We start from the raw sequence: 17,800 nt of genomic DNA, 5'->3' as shown, positions 1-17,800 counted from the left end.
GAACAACCCTCTTTGAGAAATTCATAAAACTCTAAGGAAACATAGATAGACTACTAAATGAAATAAGGAAACAGTGCATGAACAAGTGAGAAATTCACTATAGAAACAGAAATCATTAAGGAAAAACAAACAGAAATCCTAGAGTTGAAGAACACAATGTCTGAACTGAAGAATTCAATAGAGAGCTTCTAGATCAGATTCAACTATAACAAGAAATAATTAGTGAACAAGGAGATGTGTCATTTGTAATCATCCAGTCAAAGAAGCAAAAAGAAAAATGGGAATGGATAGGAATGGGGAAAGGCAGTGTGAATTATGGGATACCATGAAAAGAAATAGATAAGCATTATTAAAGTACCAGAGGAGAAGACAGGGATAAAGGAAAAGAGTGTTTACTTAAACAAAATAGCAGCTGACACCTTCCCAAATCTGGAGAGAGATTTACATATCCAAGGTCCTGAAGCCAATCTGTCAACCTAAAATTTCAAACTAAAACTTTCTTCTCCAAGACACATTATAACAAAACTATCTGAACTCAAAAAAAGGATCAAACAACATGATCAAGTTCAACATGATGCAAATCAATGAATGTGATACACCACATTAATAGAATGAAAGATAAAAATCACAAAATAATCTCAATTGATGCAGAAAAAGCAGTTTGACAAAATTCAACAGCCATTCATGATAAAAATTCTTAATAAAGGGTTACAGAAAGAACATACCTGAACATAATAAAAGGTTTACATGACAAAACCCACAGCTAACATCATATTGAACAGTGAAAGGTTGAAAGCTTTCTTGCTAAGACAAAGAACAAGACAAGGGTGCCCAGTCTCAACACCATTCTTCAACATACTGCTGCAAGTCTCACCCAGAGACATTTGGCAACGAAAAGAAATAAAATACATCTAAATTGGAAATGAAGAATCAAAGTGGTCTCTGTTTGCAGATGATATGATTTTATATAGAGAAATATGTAAGGACTCCCCCCCAAACTTTGAGGACTAATAAACGAATTCACTCAAGCTGCAGGAGACAAAATCAACATGTAGAAATCTGTTGCCTTTCTGTACACTCACAATGAACTATCTAAAAAAGATATAAAGAAAAAAATCCTATTTACAATAGCATCAAAAACAGTAAAATACTCATAAATAAATTTAACCAAGAAGGTGAAAGATCTAGACACTGACAACTATAAGACATTGATGAAAGAAATCAAAGACACAGAGAAATGAAAAGATATCTTATGTTCATGGATGAGAAGAATTAATATTGTTAAAATGTCCATGCTACCCAATGCCATCTCAAGATTCAATGCAATTCCTAGTAAAATTCCCATGACATTTTTCACAGAAATGGGACAAACAATCCTAATATTCATATGGATCCACAAAGGACCTCCAATAACCAAAACAACCCTGAGAAAGAAAAAGCTGAAGGCATCACATTCCTGATTTCAAATTTTATTACAAATCTATTGTAATAAAAACGGTAATGATACAGGTGTAAAAAGAGACACATAGACCATTAGAACAGAATCAAAGGCCCAGAAATAAAACCACACACATACACTTTGCTAAAAGTTGATGAGTCAGCTAAGAAGACTCCATGGGGAACAGATAGTTTCTACAATAAATGGTGTTGGGAAAACTGGATAACCACATGCAGAAAACTGAAATTGGACCCCTATTTTACAACACTCTAAAAGTAATCCCAGGGCCGGCCCCGTGGCTTAGCGGTTAAGTGCATGAGCTCTGCTGCTGGCGTTCCGGGTTCGGATCCCTGGCCCGCACTGACGCACCGCTTCTCTGGCCATGCTGAGGCTGTGTCCCACATACAGAAACTAGAAGGATTTCTCTGTGCAGCTATGACACAACTATCTACTGGGGCTTTGGGGGAAAAATAAATAAATAAATAAATAAATAATTAAATAAAAGTAATCCCAAATTGAATTAAAGACTTAAATGCAAGACACTAAATATAAAACAACTAGAAGAAAATATAGAGAAAACAGCCCCAAGAAACTCATCTTGACAATGATTTTCTTGGATATAACATCAAAAGTGCAAACAACAAATGTAAAACTGAACAAGTGGGATGACATCAATCTAAAAATCTTCTGCACAGCAAATAAAATAATTGGCAAATTAAGGTGTTAATATCCACAGTATATAAGAAACTCTTACAACTCAACAGCAAAGAAACCAACAAAACAATATGAAAATGGTCAAAGGACCTGAATAGATACTTTTCCAAAGAAGACATAAAAATGGTTAACAGGTACATGAGAAGATGCTCGTAATCACTCATCATCAGGGAAATAAAATCAAAACTACAATGAGATATCACCTCACATCTGCTAGAATGGTTATTTTCAAAGAGACAACAGACAACAAGTGTTGACGAGGCTGTGTAGAAAAGAGAACACTGTGCACTGTTGGCATGAATGTAAATTCCTACAGTCACTATGGAAAAAATTTGGAATTTTCTCAATAAATAAAAATAGAAATACTATATAAATGAGCAATTCCCCTTCTGCTTGTATATGCAAAGGAAATGAAGTCACTATTCTGAAGAGATATCTGCACCCCTATGTTCATTTCAGCATTAATCACAAACTGAGGACGTGGACACAATCCATGTGTCCATCAATGGATAAATAGATAAAGAAAATGTCAGACATATGTATATATACATGAAATATATAATGGAATATTATTTAGCCATGCAAGAGAATGAAATCCTGCATTTTGTAACAACACAGATGGAACTTGAGGCATTACGCTAAGTGATATAAGTCAGACAGACAAAGACAAATACTATATATTCTCACCCATATGTGAAATCTAAAAAAGCCCAACTCAAAGGAATAGAGGCTAGAATGGTGTTTGCCAGGACCTTGGGCGTGGGGGAAACGGGGAGAGGTAAGTCAAAGTGCACAAATTTCTAGCTGTAAAATGAATAAGCTTTGGGGATCTAATGTACAACATGGTGACCATAATTAACAATAATATATTATAGACTTGAAAGTTGTTAAGAGAGTAGATCTTAAAAGTGATCGCTAGAAAAAACAAGTTAATTATGTGAGGGAATGGAGGTGCTAACTCACTGTATTGTGGTAATTCTTTCAGAAATCATCATCTTGAACACCTAAAACTTACACGTGTTATATGTCACTAATATTTCAAGAAATATAAAAAAAAAATCTCTCAACAAATTAAAACCCAGGACCATATGACTGCAGTGGTGAATTCTACCATACATATAAAGAAGTTTTAAAAAGAAGCCTTCTTACACTCTGTCAAATATTGAAAAAGAGAGAATACTTCCAAACTCATTTTACGACGCCAGCATTACCCTGATACCAACACTAGACAAGGACACTAAAAGAAAATAAAATTACAAACCATTACCCCTGATGAACATAGATACAAAAATCCTCAACAAAATACTAACAAATTGAATTCAACGGCGTATTAAAAGAATTATACAATACCACCAAGTGAAATTTATTCCTGATATACAAGGGTAGATTAACACACAAAAATCGATCAATGTAATATGCAACATCAAGAAAATGAAGGGGAAAAAACAGGACCATCACGATTGATGGACAAAAACCTGTTGACAAAATTCAACACCCTTTCATGATAAAACACTCGAGAAACAAGGAATAGGAGGAAAAACACACAGCAAACACAAAACTCAGTGATGGAAGACTGAAAGATTTTCCTGAAAGCGCTAAGATCAGGAACAAGGCAAGGATGCCCACTTTCACCACTTCTATTCAACACAGTACTGAAGTTCAAGCCAGAACCATGAGGCAATAAAAATAAATAAATAAAAGTCATCCAAATTGGAAAGAAAGAAGTAAAACGATCTCTGTTTGACGATGATATCATCTCATATGTAGAAAATAGGAAAGACTCCACAAAAAGCCGTTTGATCTAACAGAGAATTCAGGAAAGTAGCAGGATACAAAGTCAATACACAAAAATTAGTTGCATTTCTATACATGAACCGGGAGCTCTCTGAAAAGGAAATTACAAAAACAATTCATTTATATCAGAAAGAATAACATGCTTAGGAATTAACTTAACGAAGGAGGTGAAAGGCTTGCACCATAAAAACTACGAAACATTTCAGAAAGAAATTAAAGAAGACATACATAAATGGACAGATATCCCATATTCATGGATTGGAAGGTTTAGTATTGTTAAAGTGTCAATATTACCCAAAGCAGTCTACCGATTCAATGTAATCCCTATCCAAATCCTAATGATGTTTTTTGCAGAAATAGAAAAACCTGTCCTAAAATTCACATGGAATCTCAAGGGACTCAGAATAGCCAAAACAATCCTGAAAAAGAAGAACAAAACTGGAGGACTCACACTTCCTGATTTCAAAACTTACTACAAAGCCACAGTAATCAACAGTATGGTATTGGCATAAAGGCAGACATAGAGACCAATGGCATAGAATAGCTAGCCCAGAAACAAACCCTCACATATATGGTCAAGTGATTTTTGACAAGGGTGCCTTGGCACCTCCATTGCCTGTGCAATGGAGAAAGGTTTCTTGTCAACAAATGGTACTGGGAAAACTGGATATCTGCATGCAAAAGAATGAACTTGGACCCTCATCCAACACCATATACAAAAATTAACTCAAGGATATAAATGTAAGACCTAAAATAAGAAAACTCTTAGAAGAAAGCAGGACAAAATCTTTATCACACCGGACTTGCAAATGATTTCTTGGATATGACACCAAAGGCACAGGTAACGAAAGAAAAACAACGGACAAATTGGACTCCACGAAAATTTTATAAGTTGGTACATCAAGAGGCACTGTGCATAGAGTAAAAAGGCAACCCACAGAGTGGGAGAAAATATTTGCAAATGATATTTCTGACAAGAGACTGGTATCCGGAATATACAGAGATGTCTTAAAACTGAACAACTAAAAAACAAGCCAATTCAAATATGGGCAAAGGACTTGAAGAGACAGTTCTCCAAAGACTTATGAATGGCATATAAGCACATGAAAAGACGCTCAACACCACTAATCATTAGGGAAATGCAAATCAAAACCACAATGAGACATCACCTCACACCTGCTAAGATGAGTGCTACAGGAAAGACAGAAAACAACATGTGTTGGACAGGATGCGGTGAAATGGGAATCCGTGTACACTGTTGATAGGAATGTAAAATGGTGCAGCCGTTATGGAAAACAGTATGAATGTTCCTCAAAAAATTGAACATAGAATTATCACATGATCCAGCAATTCCACTTCTGGATATACACCCAAAAGATCTGAAAGCAAAGCCTTGAAGAAAGATTTGTACACCCATGTTTATAGCAGTATTATTCACAATAGCTAAAACGTGGAAACAACCCCAGTGTCCACTGACACATGAATGGATACACAAAATGTAGTATATCCATACAACAGAATATTATTCAGCATTACAAAGGAAGCAAATTCTGCAATATGCTACACATGGATTAACCTTGGGGACATTATGCTAACAGAAATAAGCCAGTCACAAAAAGAAAAATACTGTATGATTCCACTAATACGAGGAACTGAGATTAGTCAAAATCACAGAGATGGAAAGTGGAATGGTGGCTGCCAAGGGCTGGGGGAGGGGAGAAGGGAGACTTACTCTTTAATAGGTATAGAGTTTCAGATTTATAAGAGTAATGGGGATGAATGGTGGCGATGACTGTGCAACAGCGTAAATGTATTTAACGCCACTGAAGTATACACTTAAAAATGGTTAAGATGTCACGCTTTTTGTTATGTATATTTTAACTCAATATACAAAAAGAAAAAAAAAGAAATTAGCTATCAAGGCACAAAAAGACATAGTGGACTTTTAAATACATATTGTTAAGTGAAAGAACCCAACTGGAGAAGGTTATATACTCTGTTCCATAGTTTTCATATATTCCAATCACACGACATTTTAGACAAGGCAAAACCATAGAAACAGTATAAAGATCAGTGTTGCCAGGAGTTGGAAGGCAAGGGATGAAGAGGCAGAGCACAGGGAATTTAGGGCAATCCAATTCTTCTGTAGGCTCTGTCATGGTGGATACATGAGATTATGCATTTGTCAAAATCCAAGTACGTGACAGTGAGACAGTGAACCCTAATGTAAACCACTGACTTGGTTACGAACACTGTAGCAGCATCAGCTCCTCACTTGTAAGGAATGAACTGCACTAACACAGGTGGTCATGCAAGATGTTAACAGTAGGGGAAACTGTAGGGGAGGAGGGAGAAACGCTTTGCACTGTCTGCTGAATTTCTCTGTCCATCTAAAACTTTCCTAAAAACAATCTATTAATTAAAAATTAATCAATGGAAGGTAGGGAGTGGGTAGAAATATGGAGGAAACAAGAATATCAGAATATTAACGTGTTGAAGCTGGATAATAGGGACATGGGGGGCTATCACACTTTTCGGTTTAATTTGTGTATGTTAAAGGTTTTCCACAATAAAACATTTTTAAAGCTCCAGGTTAAATCTAGATTATATGTACAAAGAATCAAAGAATGTGAAGAAAACATATTTTTGAAGCAAGTACTCAAGGGGTACACTGAGGGAATGTGCAATCACACTGGATAGAGAGTGAACGTCCTGGTTCCACCAGGAAGGTTCAGAGCTCAGTGAGCAAGGCAGGGGACAGCACAGTCAGGGAAATGACAGATAATGAACACGGAAAAATGTTCGCACTCGCTGGTCACAGAAATGCCAACGATGGGCCCTGACAGAACTGCCAGAAGATTTACAACGTTGTGACACTCACAGTTAGAGCGGGCTCAGGGACAGTGTACCACGTCCTGTGAGAAGGCCAATCATCACCGGCTTTCTGGAGGGCAAACCTCTCAAACCCTGGAACTTGCAGGCCACTGGCCCGGCTGTTCTGTTGTACAGAATCGGTCCAAAAACAAAGGTATTGGGTAAAGATGATAGACTGAATAAACACATGTAGAGCCCCCTTGACATAAAATCCCTAAAAAATGACCCAAAGATTCCTTGATTGTTGAATAAATTCTTAATAGCCCTGAGAACCATCAAGAGAGCTGACATTTTGAGGAAGACATCAAAGAGAGACAGCAGCTGGTGACCGGGGACCCCAGTGGGGAGCTCCTGGTGGGCCATGGAAACCAAGCCAGAGCGCCCTCTCCCTCTCCCCCTCCTCCCCCTGCCGCTCACCTAACACCTCCTGCATCGCCCCTCCACTCCCAGCCACTGCCCACATCACACTCCAGGAACACAGGAACAGAGGCACAGGGTGCCCTTTCCACCAGCACATCTGTCCTCTTGTTCTCTGCACCTCCCCTGGCGGTGAAGCCCAGCCCTGCATCTCCTCAGGGCCCAGCATGCTCCTCCCTGACCCTCAGGCTCCTCCTCTCCATCTGGTCCTACCTGCAGCAACTGTTAGCTCATCTCCACCTTACAAACAAAACTCTCCCTTGGACGCATGCTCCTTTTTGGCTATTGTCCACTTTCCTGACTCCCCTTCATGGCTAAACCTCTTAAATAAAGTGTCTCATCCCTACTGCCCTCCCATGGCCCCCCTTCACCCACTCTAGACCCAGCTTCATTCCCACCCTCTCAAGGAGACTGAGGTCATCAGTGATCCCATGTGGCCAAGTCCAGCCATCTTTTCTCCATTCTGATCAGAGCTGTATCCCACCCAGCAGAGCACCGCTCCTTTCTGCAATACCCTTTTCCCCTCGTGGCTCCTGCGACTCCATGCTCCAACCTTTCAGTCTCCTTTCCTGGACCCTCTTCAGCTGCACCTCTGTAAACACTGCCTGCTCCTAGGCTGGGCCCTCATCCCTTCTACAGCTGCAGTGTCTCCAGGAGACCTCATTCAATTCCATGGTTTTAAACATCTCTGACCTCATCCTGACTCTGCAGACACACTGATGCAACCTTAAGAGGATAGGTGCTGGCTCCCCAGTGTCAGCACCTAAGAAGTATTTCAGACTCGATTCCTTTCAAAATTTTACTGTCATATGAGTTCCAAAATAGCATCAAATATTTCCAAAAAGGAGGAAAAATTTGGCAACAATAAATAGTAGTGAACAAAGTAACCAATAAAACGTCTACTTGCATATAAACATCGTTGCTTGATGGGGAAAATAAGAACATAGAACTAAGTAAGATCAGACAGTCTCGAGCTGGGGAGTGGAAGGTGATGAGTTGGGAGTGTAGAACACAGGAACTGATCAATTCTAAGCATTTACAGAAAGAGAAGCAGAAATCGTTGTTCCTAAAAGCTGAAAGACACCCACTAGAAGAATAGAAAAATCATGAGAAAGCCTAACAAATTAAAAATTAAATTAAATGGTAGACTCAAATTCCAATTTATCGATAATCACAATTGTAAATGGATTAAATTGCTCTATAAAAAGATGAAGGCTCTCTTGGGCCAGCCCCGTGGCTTGGCGGTTAAGTGCGCGCGCTCCGCTTCTGGCAGCCTGGGTTCGGATCCCGGGCGCGCACTGACACACTGCTTCTCTGGCCATGCTGAGGCCTCGTCCCACATACAGCAACTAGAAGGATGTGCAGCTATGACTTACAACTATCTACTGGGGCTTTGGGGGAAAAAATAAATAAATAAAATTAAAAAAAAAAAAGATGAAGGCTCTCAAGTTGAGTTAAAATATAGTTATAAAATAAAAGTATATAATATGGTTGAAAATAAGGAGATAAAGAAATAAGACTTTAAATGGGACAAAAAGGGGTTCTCTGTGTTGATAACTGTCAGGAACACTTATACACCTAACAATATGGTCTTGAAACATAAAACAAAACTGGACAAACAAGAAGACACAGGCACCTCAAGAATCACAGGGAAACCTACCTTACCTCTCTTAGAAATCCACAGGTCAAGTGATACAGTAAGTTAGGAAACAGATCTGATGATGAACACAAAAAAGCTAGATCTAGACTCAGCCCCAGGGACAACAACATAAGCGACTAGTGGAGAGGAAGCATTCTTCTCAAACCACAATGAAACAGTCATCACAATGGACTGTGTGCTAAGCCACAGTGAAATCTCTAAAGAGTCCAAAAAGCAGAAATCTATAAGTGACCATATTACTGGAACTTAAAGCAATAAAAGTAAAAAATAATCACAAAATATTGGCTCCCCTCCCCCAACCTATCCACTTGAACATCTATCCAAACCCTTCTAAATCTCTCAGGTTAAAGAGGGAATCCAGACAGACAGGACAACCTCTTTAGAAATGAATAGCAATGAGAGGAGCATGAGACAAATCTATGGCGTGGGGACAAAGGAACAGAAGAAGGGACACAGCCTCCACTGCAGGTATCAGGGAATATCAACTGTACACGAAGAAGCTGAGCACTTCCCTCCAGGAGCCAGAACAACACCACAATAAAACCAACATCAGCAGAATGAAGTGAGGATTCACAAGACAAGAACAACAATGTAGACCTGAGCAATGGAGTCAAGGGCTGACTGTCTGGAAAGACCTGTACCAATGAGAAACCTTGTGCAATCTGACCAAGAGGAACAGACAAAGGCACCAAACTGTACCATCAGGTACAAGAAACTACAGAAACAGCTTTAACGTGATAGGAGAACATAGGGGATAACTCTGACCAGGACATCAGCGGTCCTCAACTGGAGCTGTCCTTCCCCCGGGATGCATCTGGAAACACGCAGGATGGGTTTTGTTTCTTGCTTTGTGTTTTCTTAATGGTTGTTGCCCTGGGGGTCCGGGAGGTCCTGAACAGCCTGTCATATAGAGCCGTTTCCCTCCTGAAGTGTTACTGACATCTGGGAAGACAAGCACTGATCCAGATTAAATGAACAATGTGGTAGGGAAATGTTCTCCATGGGTGTATAACAGGCAAAAGATGGTACCCTCAATACATAAGGAATATCGAGAAACCAATGTTTACAAGGACTAAACTGTAAAAGAGCAGGAAAATCAGAAATGTAGCCAATAAACACACCAACAATATTCCAACCTATTTGTACAGGTAGAGAAATATGTATGTAAAGCACAGGAAATAGTCTAGGAGATTACACACCAAATTTTACTACCAACAAGGAATAAAAGTTGGGAGGTATGTGAGAAATAGGAGTTTTTACCACTTGTTAGCTTGTATATTTCTGGAGTGTTTTAATTTTTACAAAAGAGAATGTATTCTACTCAAAAAGATGTTTCAAATTTTAAAGAAATTATTAAAATGTTCAAAATGACTTCAGTTCAAGGATATTCATTAAAACATGAAGGGAAAGAACCCCCCCATGACTTTAAGAGTCTCCTGTAACTATTCTAATAGTTACTGTGTCGATTTTATTTCACATTTAGATCCTAACTCATTGGAATTTACATTTGTTTGAGGGATGCAACAGAAGCTGATTTTCTCCTGTTCAAGTGGAAAACCAACCATCCAGGAACCATTCATTCCGTAGGTCTGGCTTTCCCAGCAGACCTGCAATGCCTCCTTCACCACCTGCTAAACCCTGACAACTACCGCTGCCTCTCGAGCACCCTAGAGCGAGCGGGGTGAGCTCTGCAACCTGGGCTCCCTGTCTACAAGGGGAAGCTACCAGCAGAGCCTTCTCCCAAGACAGCAGCAGGCATGCTGCACACAGAAGTGCTCAGGGGCCGTCTGCTGCAGAGCAGGAAACCCCTCATGATGAGCAGGCAGTGGGGGAGCCCCGAGCACCGGCACTGACCTCGGCTGGGGGCAGCAGGCTGCTAAGGCAGGGAGCCCCCTCCCTTCAGCTCGTCCAGCTCCTCCTGCAGCGTGTGCACCTGGCTGTCGGCGGCTGCCCCTCTTCAGCTCGCCGTTCTTCTCCACCTGCTCCCGCAGGCGGCACCCGTGCTCTTGTTCCCCCGGGAGCAGAAGCAGTAGGAGTGCAGCAGTCGAGGAGATCTTGGGCCCCCAGTGCTGACAGGATGACTCAGTTGAGGGACGTGGGACGGGTGTTGCTGTGCTCGCCCCGCACAGCTTCTGTGGCTGGCTTCAGGGTGACATCCGTCGGAGGGTGAGGGGCTCTGGGAGGGTTTCTGAGGCATCATTGTGAATGATGAACTTGGGGGTTCTGGGCCAAGCTCTCATCAGGCCCCAGGCTGGTCCCGCTGCAGCTGGGCTCCACATCCTTCTTCAGCCTCTTTTGGTCAACAGCCTCTCAAGGGACAGATGGCCTCTCTTGAGTGTGCTCTGAGAAGAAACTGTAAGAAGGAAGCCAGCCAATAAATCTGCATGCCCCGATCCTGAGGGATAAATTCATCCACGGAAATGCCACTCTTACCCAGCAGGCCCTGGCTGGGAAGAGGGGGTCTCATCACCAGCATCTACAGCAGACGTGTTTGCATCTCCTTGGCTGCCTAATGCTGTGGAGGCCACACTGTCTCCTGGAGTTCCTTCCAGAGACTGCGCCCAATCCTGACTGGCAGCTTCCTGGGCGGCACTGGGTGCGTGTTCACCCTGCAGAGCGGGTTACTTCCACTTGCGGGACCACGGCTGGGCCCTCAGCTTTTCCCTCAAGGACCACAATAAACCTGAAACTCCTTTCCCATCTGCTTCACGCGCATGTTCCTCAGGCCCCCGGTGGCCTTCCTAGTGTCCTTTCTCCTGGGGCGGCCGTGGCCTTCAGCCCCCACTTCTCGGTCAGGTGGAAGATGGAGGGCGTGGCCATGGCTTGAGCACATAGTACTGATCCTGCAGCCTTTCCTAGAGCTGTTTTTGGTGAAATATTCACTACAGACGAAAGAATGCTTAGTGGGGTCCAGTCACCCCTGTGAACAGCTTTTAACCACTGGACCAGATGTTTTGAGCCCATTATGTGGAGCCTGTAAGGATAAATGAAAAAGTAATTAGAAAGAAAGAATTAAATGTTTCCCCCTAAAATAATCAGCTATAAAAGCAAAACAAGTGTTTTTGGGAACACCCACACCTGTAGCCACTTTGCCCATTTAAACCTTTAGTAAAGATTTAAGGAACACCTGCTTGCAACTTATTACTGGAATAGAAACATGAAAGACCCACTGTCTAACTTAAGGAGGTGACCGTCTGTAGGGCAGAGAAGGAAGGAAGGTGAGGACCTCCTCCCAGGCTGTGGTAAGTGCCCTGTAGGGACACAGACGTTCTGGCAGATAACACAGGATGGCATCAAGACAACAGGAAAGGCTTCAAGAAGACTCAGAAATAGTTCTTAGAAGCTCATGGCTGCCCAATCCTCCTGCTGTCCCTAGGATACAAGACTTTGGGTGCTAAAACGGGGAGGGTTGGTCCCCCTATTTCAAAGCCAGGCCAGGTGTTGGCCAGCAGAGCCTCCCAGGCACCCAGCAGGGCGCCTGGCCCCAGCTCTGCTCAAGCAGCTGAGGATGCGAGACCACCGCCAAGGGGAGGTCAGCCCCAAGAGCTGTGGATCTGTATTACTCCTGTCCTCCCACTACAAGGAGGAAAGCTGCTTCCTGTACAAATCAACCAGCCCCTGCAAGGTACTGACCAAGACACTTCATAATCTCTTCTCCTCATTAAGGTAAAATCTCTATTTAGACCAAACTGCACGTGGGGGGTTGGGGGGGTCTGTCCCGAGGGCTTTCTGTTCCACTTGAGGTCATCTAACCCCCCTGAGGCCACTGTGGACCAGACCAGGTGGATACTAGGTCCTCAGGGAGTTCCAAGCAACATGACTTTCTAACCTTTCTCAATGCTTTGTGACTATTTACCAAAGGACCCCTACCTCATTTGCCCCCAGACCACATTAGACCATGACACATGCCAAGAGCCACCTTCTCTGCAGGGCTTTGCCTCATTCTCAAAAACAGTAACAAAACTTTTGGGACACAGGCTCTGCAGGAAACCGTCAAGAAAGCAGGGTGGCTGACCTCTGAAACAAGCTCATGTTACTAGTTCTTTGGATAGATTGTAACAACTTCCAAATTAGAACAAACCACTGTAAACCTTCAATAAGACTACAGACAACAAGTGGCATTCAGGTCTTTCAAAATTCAATAACAACCTGCAACATGAAACAAAATGATCTGCCAGGAGGTTTTCAAAGTAGAATGTCTTCAGTGCACTGTTCTGGGACCTCCAGTGTGGAGTCCGCAGGAAAGGACTCATTGAACTAGCTGAATTCCAGAAGCCCTCATGAAGGGAGCCAGGCCAGGGGGAAAGCAAACCCCTCACCCTGCTGTAGGAGCCCAAGGACGATGTGTAGAGAGGAGCCCCTTCACCGAGTCCCCGAGGTAAGCCTCCCGGTGAGGAGTGGGCCGTGCCCTCCTCCACCCAGGATGCTGTCAGGTGCAGAATCCAAGTCCACATGGTCAGCCTCCCTATGAGGAGTGGACTGTGCCCTGCTCCCCCAGGATGCTGTCAGATGCCCAGTCTGCAGGGTCAGCCTCCCCGTGAGGAGTGGGCCTCGCCCTGCTCCACCTAGGATGCTGTCAGATGCAGAGTCCCAAGTGTAAGTCTCCCCTTGAGGAGTGGGCTGAACACTGCTCCTCCCAGGATGCTGTCTGAGTCCAAGTCCACAGGGTCAGCCTTCCCATGAGGAGTGGGCCTTGACCTGCTCTGCCCAGGATGCTGTCAGACACCTCTCCAGCACTCACCTCCACCTGCAGAGCCACCTTTCCCTGCACTGCCAGGAACCTTCTAGCACAGAGCATCTGGGAGGTGTATCCATCCAGCAGGTACAAGCTGCATTTGCTCAGCCACATTCCTGATTGCAGAGATCAAGGCAGGCTCCCTGCCATCAAAAGAGCAGAAAAGTCACAGCAAATCCAAGAAGATAGTGACCTAAGGAAGAGCGTTTCCAGACTATCCTGTTACTTGACATTGTTGGCACTAGCCCAAATCAGTGGAGAGCAGGGTGGCTGCAGGGTGGGGGTGAGAGGGTGGTGGAGGCCATAAGGTGGGCGCTGGTGGCTGTGGGGTGGCCATGGTGGCCCGAGGTGCCCCGAGCAGAGACGGTGGCGCAGACCACAGCTACACAGCACCCAGCGCTGACTCACCTGCTGGACAGGCCCCGAGCACAAAGTGCTGCCCACCTCGGGCTGGACCTCACGGGGGGCTGATTGGGCAGTGGCGGCCAGTTACCTGTGGAAGGAGATGGTGGTTTCTCCTCGTTGCCTGGCCAATGGGAGCAGATCGTGTCCGCGCAGCGAACACCATCCCAGGCCTCAGGCTGTTGCACCGCCAGGCTCCGTCCCCCTCCTCACCACCCCTGAGTGGGACCACCACGAGGGTAGAGCTCTTGGCAACACTCTATGGGATGTGGAACTGGTCCCCGTGGCCTACAGGACAGCAAGATGGCAGCACTTACTCCAGCCACCCCCAGTGCACAGTTCTGATCGTTCTTGAGCTTCTGTTAGTGTTTCTTTATATAAAAACAAGCCATTGCGAATGCATGCTTTTCTTTGCATGTTTGTCCTTGTAATGAGCAGTCAGACTCCGCACTTTTTGATGTGTGCTGACAGCTTACGCCTCTCCTCTCCCTCTTCCCCTCATGTCCACACCTGGACAAGCTGAAGAGCAAGTCCAGAGTCTCCCTTCTCTGGCATTGGCTTCGGATCCAACCACACAAGCCCCTGTATGTGTGCAGAACTCTCGCCCTGGTCTCAACCCTGGCAAAGATTTCTTGCTTTGACCAAACTTTAGTCAGGATCCTGAACCTTTTCCTAGGTTTGTCTGTGCACTTCCTTGTAAAATCCAGTTTTAGTAAGAACCTTGCTAAGTCAGTTTAAGCAGAACCCACACCCGTAGATCTGATCACCCTCGAGATCTGCTTGGGCTCCTCCACGTCCCCCACCATCCCTCAGGTGGTGTCTGATAACTCTGGCCTGGCTTCGGTAATAATCCTGTTAGGTCAGGTTAGCTAGAAACCCCAACACTTGTTTTTTCTCTTAGTAATTTTCCATCTCCTGACCCCCACCATGCTGCCTGGCCGTGAATGCTCACTTGCCCATGCTGCATTCAAAGTCGAGCCCAATCTCATTTCTCCCCAGCTGTGAATCCCATCACAGTGGTCTCTACATATTGCAGTGGTTCTGAATAAAATATGCCTTACAATTTTTGACAAGTGTCATTGAATATTTTTTCTTTAAAACCTCCAACCACGATAAAAACCCAGGCCTGGCTTCTTTCCTTGCTCCCTCAAGCCATTTCAGAGCTGCTTGTGATTTTGGCCCTGCTCTCCTCAGAGACGTCTATTATGTGAGTCATAAGACTTTTGCTAACTTCTGTGTGTGTGTGGAGGGGGACACACACCAGCATCAGTCTCTCCATGGCAACCATAGCACTTACCAGTGAGCAGTCATATTTTGAAAGGAATCTCTTTCTCTGGGCGGTAGGTCTCAACAGTGAGTTCAAAATATTCAGTGAACGATGTACTAAACAGATGTGCTGTCATCCAGGCTTTGTTGTTCCATTTGAGCATTGACTCTAAGTTAAAGTCACCGGATGCATTACCCTTAACAAGAGAGCGAGCCTGAACAAAGGCCCGGGGGGGGGGGGTGGATTGGAGGGGGAGGGGAGAGAACAGGATCAGTTAGAGGAACCAGAGGTCAGAGTGTGAGACAGGAGTTGGAGAAGGAGCCAGAGCAGTCGGTAACAGCACAACAGCCAGGTCAAGTCCCTGTGCACCATGTCTGGGAGTCAGGATCTTCTAATAGCAGTCAGTGGGGGAGCCCCACTTCTGCTTGGATCTCTGGGGGACAAGAAGGCAGTGTCTTACCACGTCTGTCTGTCCACAGCTCCCAGACCCTGGCCAGGGAGCACGAAGCACTGATGCAGAAGTACCTGCACCTGCTGCAGATCGTGGAGCCGAGAAGACAGTGGCCAAGCAGCTACGGCAGCAGATCGAGAATGGGGAGATCAATATCGAGTGGCTGAAGGCAGAGGTGACTGCTGACGAGGGGTGCAGAAGAGGGTGGCTGGGGTGCCCAGGGCACAGGCCCAACACCTCACACTCCAGGCTTCAGCAGGATCGGGGGGGCACATGACCGGCAGCGGGGACCAGCTTCCAGCCACAGCTAAGCCAGTCTCCAAAAGTAAATTTAGTGATGCTGGCAGAGTGGGAAGGGCCTTAGTCAGATCTGAGTTCAGATCTGCCACTTGACAGTTGCAAATTGACAGTTGCAACTTGGAGTGCGCCCCCCCCATCCTCTATGCGTCCATTCCTTCATCTATAAAACAGCCTTTTTATACTTGCCTGACAAGGGTGTGAGGATTGAGTGAGGTTATTTATGGGCGAGTTTTTATTTACTCTGCTGATGACCACATTGAGTAAGCATCCCCACATTATCAGCTGAAGAGTCCGGGGACACAGGGTCCTGGTAGGTCATCATAGTGTGGGCTCCTGGCTCAGTTCCAAGCAGTCGTTCTCTCTGCCTGTCATAAGAGCTCCTACAGGGGCTCACCGGCTCCAGGCTCATTGGTCTGGAGGCCATGCTGTTGCTAAGTTAAGCCTTCTAGAACTTCACTACTCAAAATGTGGTCCATGAAGCAAGAGCATGTTGGAAATGCAGAATCTCAGGCCCTGCCCAGACCTCCAGAATCAGAATCTGCACTTTCACAACATCCCAGTCGATTGCCATTTACATTAAAGCTTGGGAGGCGCTGGCTCTCTGTCCCTTAGACGCCCCTCACCAGCTGTCTACCCCAGCGCCGAATGATGTGATTGCCTCTCCCCCCTCAAGAAGGACACTGCCTTCTTGTCCCCTAGAGATCCAAGCATGTTCACCAGATGCTCAGAGCCATTTGGCCACGTCACACGAGGACCGTGGACTCTGAGCTGAGGATGGGAAAATGGAAACATAGATTCTAACGAGGGTCGGCTGCATGATTTGTAGGGCCTGAGGCAAGGGAAAAATGCAAGGCCCTGGGTGGAGTCGGGGAAGTCGACCTCCCCTTCTCACAGCCCACCAACCCACCCATGGCAGACAGGCGCCCCCCTAATTTCAACCTCCAACCTCCTCTAACCTCTGTGCCGTGATACACTTGGTACCTAGATGAGGGGTGGGCAAGATGTCACTGCTGAGTCACCCACCTAGTGCCCAGGCATTGTCCCTCACCCTGCCCTGAGACACCATCGGGATTGCACTGCACCCACTCTTACTGCACCTACACCGAGGCTCCTGAAGAGGGTTGAGGGTGACTCACGGAGGGATGTGAGTTTTCCTTGCTGACTAGACCCATTTGCTCCCAGAGAGAGGGTAGAGGAGGTCATGGGTTCTGGGGTGCCAACGTGTGTGGAGCAAGCAGCTGAGAGACCATCCCAGTGAGGCAGCAGGAGGCAGGAACACATGGGGGCTGAGGCTCCAAGCCCCTGGGGTGTGCTCCATTGTTCCATCAGATGTTACTCATGAAAACAAATTAAAAGAGAAATGATTAAGAACTACAAGGTTGCAACTGCGGAACTTGAAGCCCCAAGCATGGGGCCTTCTGAGCATAAGACCCCATCACATGACTTTGGAGCCAGCTCTGCCTGGAATGTTCAAAGATCTGAAGTTGCCAATTCCACCTTATGGTGCCGCTGCCAAGCTCTGAACTGATGGTCACGTCAGCTCGGAACTTGAGGTTGAACAATAGTCTCAGATTCCACACACCTCCTCTACCCTGCACCAGGCACTGTCAGACATGCTTCCTTAGTCAGTCCCCATAGCTATAATCATAGGATTGAATGAGGAAGGGGACTAAGAGAACTCAAGTCATCTGCCCAAGCTCACACAGCTGGGAGGTGGCAGAGCCAGGACTAGAACCCACATCTCCTTG

General features: G+C 45.0%; 1 long non-coding RNA gene across 1 annotated transcript; it reads right to left on the bottom strand.

Moving 5' to 3' along the window:
• Positions 1–11,047: 11,047 nt before the first annotated feature.
• LOC131405008 (uncharacterized) lies at positions 11,048–14,034 on the bottom strand. Its single transcript, XR_009219894.1, has 3 exons — positions 13,639–14,034; positions 11,331–11,871; positions 11,048–11,250 (listed from the first exon to the last, which is right to left on the bottom strand). It is a non-coding gene; the product is annotated as an uncharacterized LOC131405008 (long non-coding RNA).
• Between the last annotated feature and the right edge of the window lie 3,766 nt (positions 14,035–17,800).

Source organism: Diceros bicornis, chromosome 4 (genome assembly GCF_020826845.1).
Source record: "Diceros bicornis minor isolate mBicDic1 chromosome 4, mDicBic1.mat.cur, whole genome shotgun sequence".
Taxonomy (NCBI): domain Eukaryota; kingdom Metazoa; phylum Chordata; class Mammalia; order Perissodactyla; family Rhinocerotidae; genus Diceros; species Diceros bicornis.
Note: the sequence above shows the minus strand (reverse complement) of the source record. Positions and strands in the feature narration are given on the sequence as shown.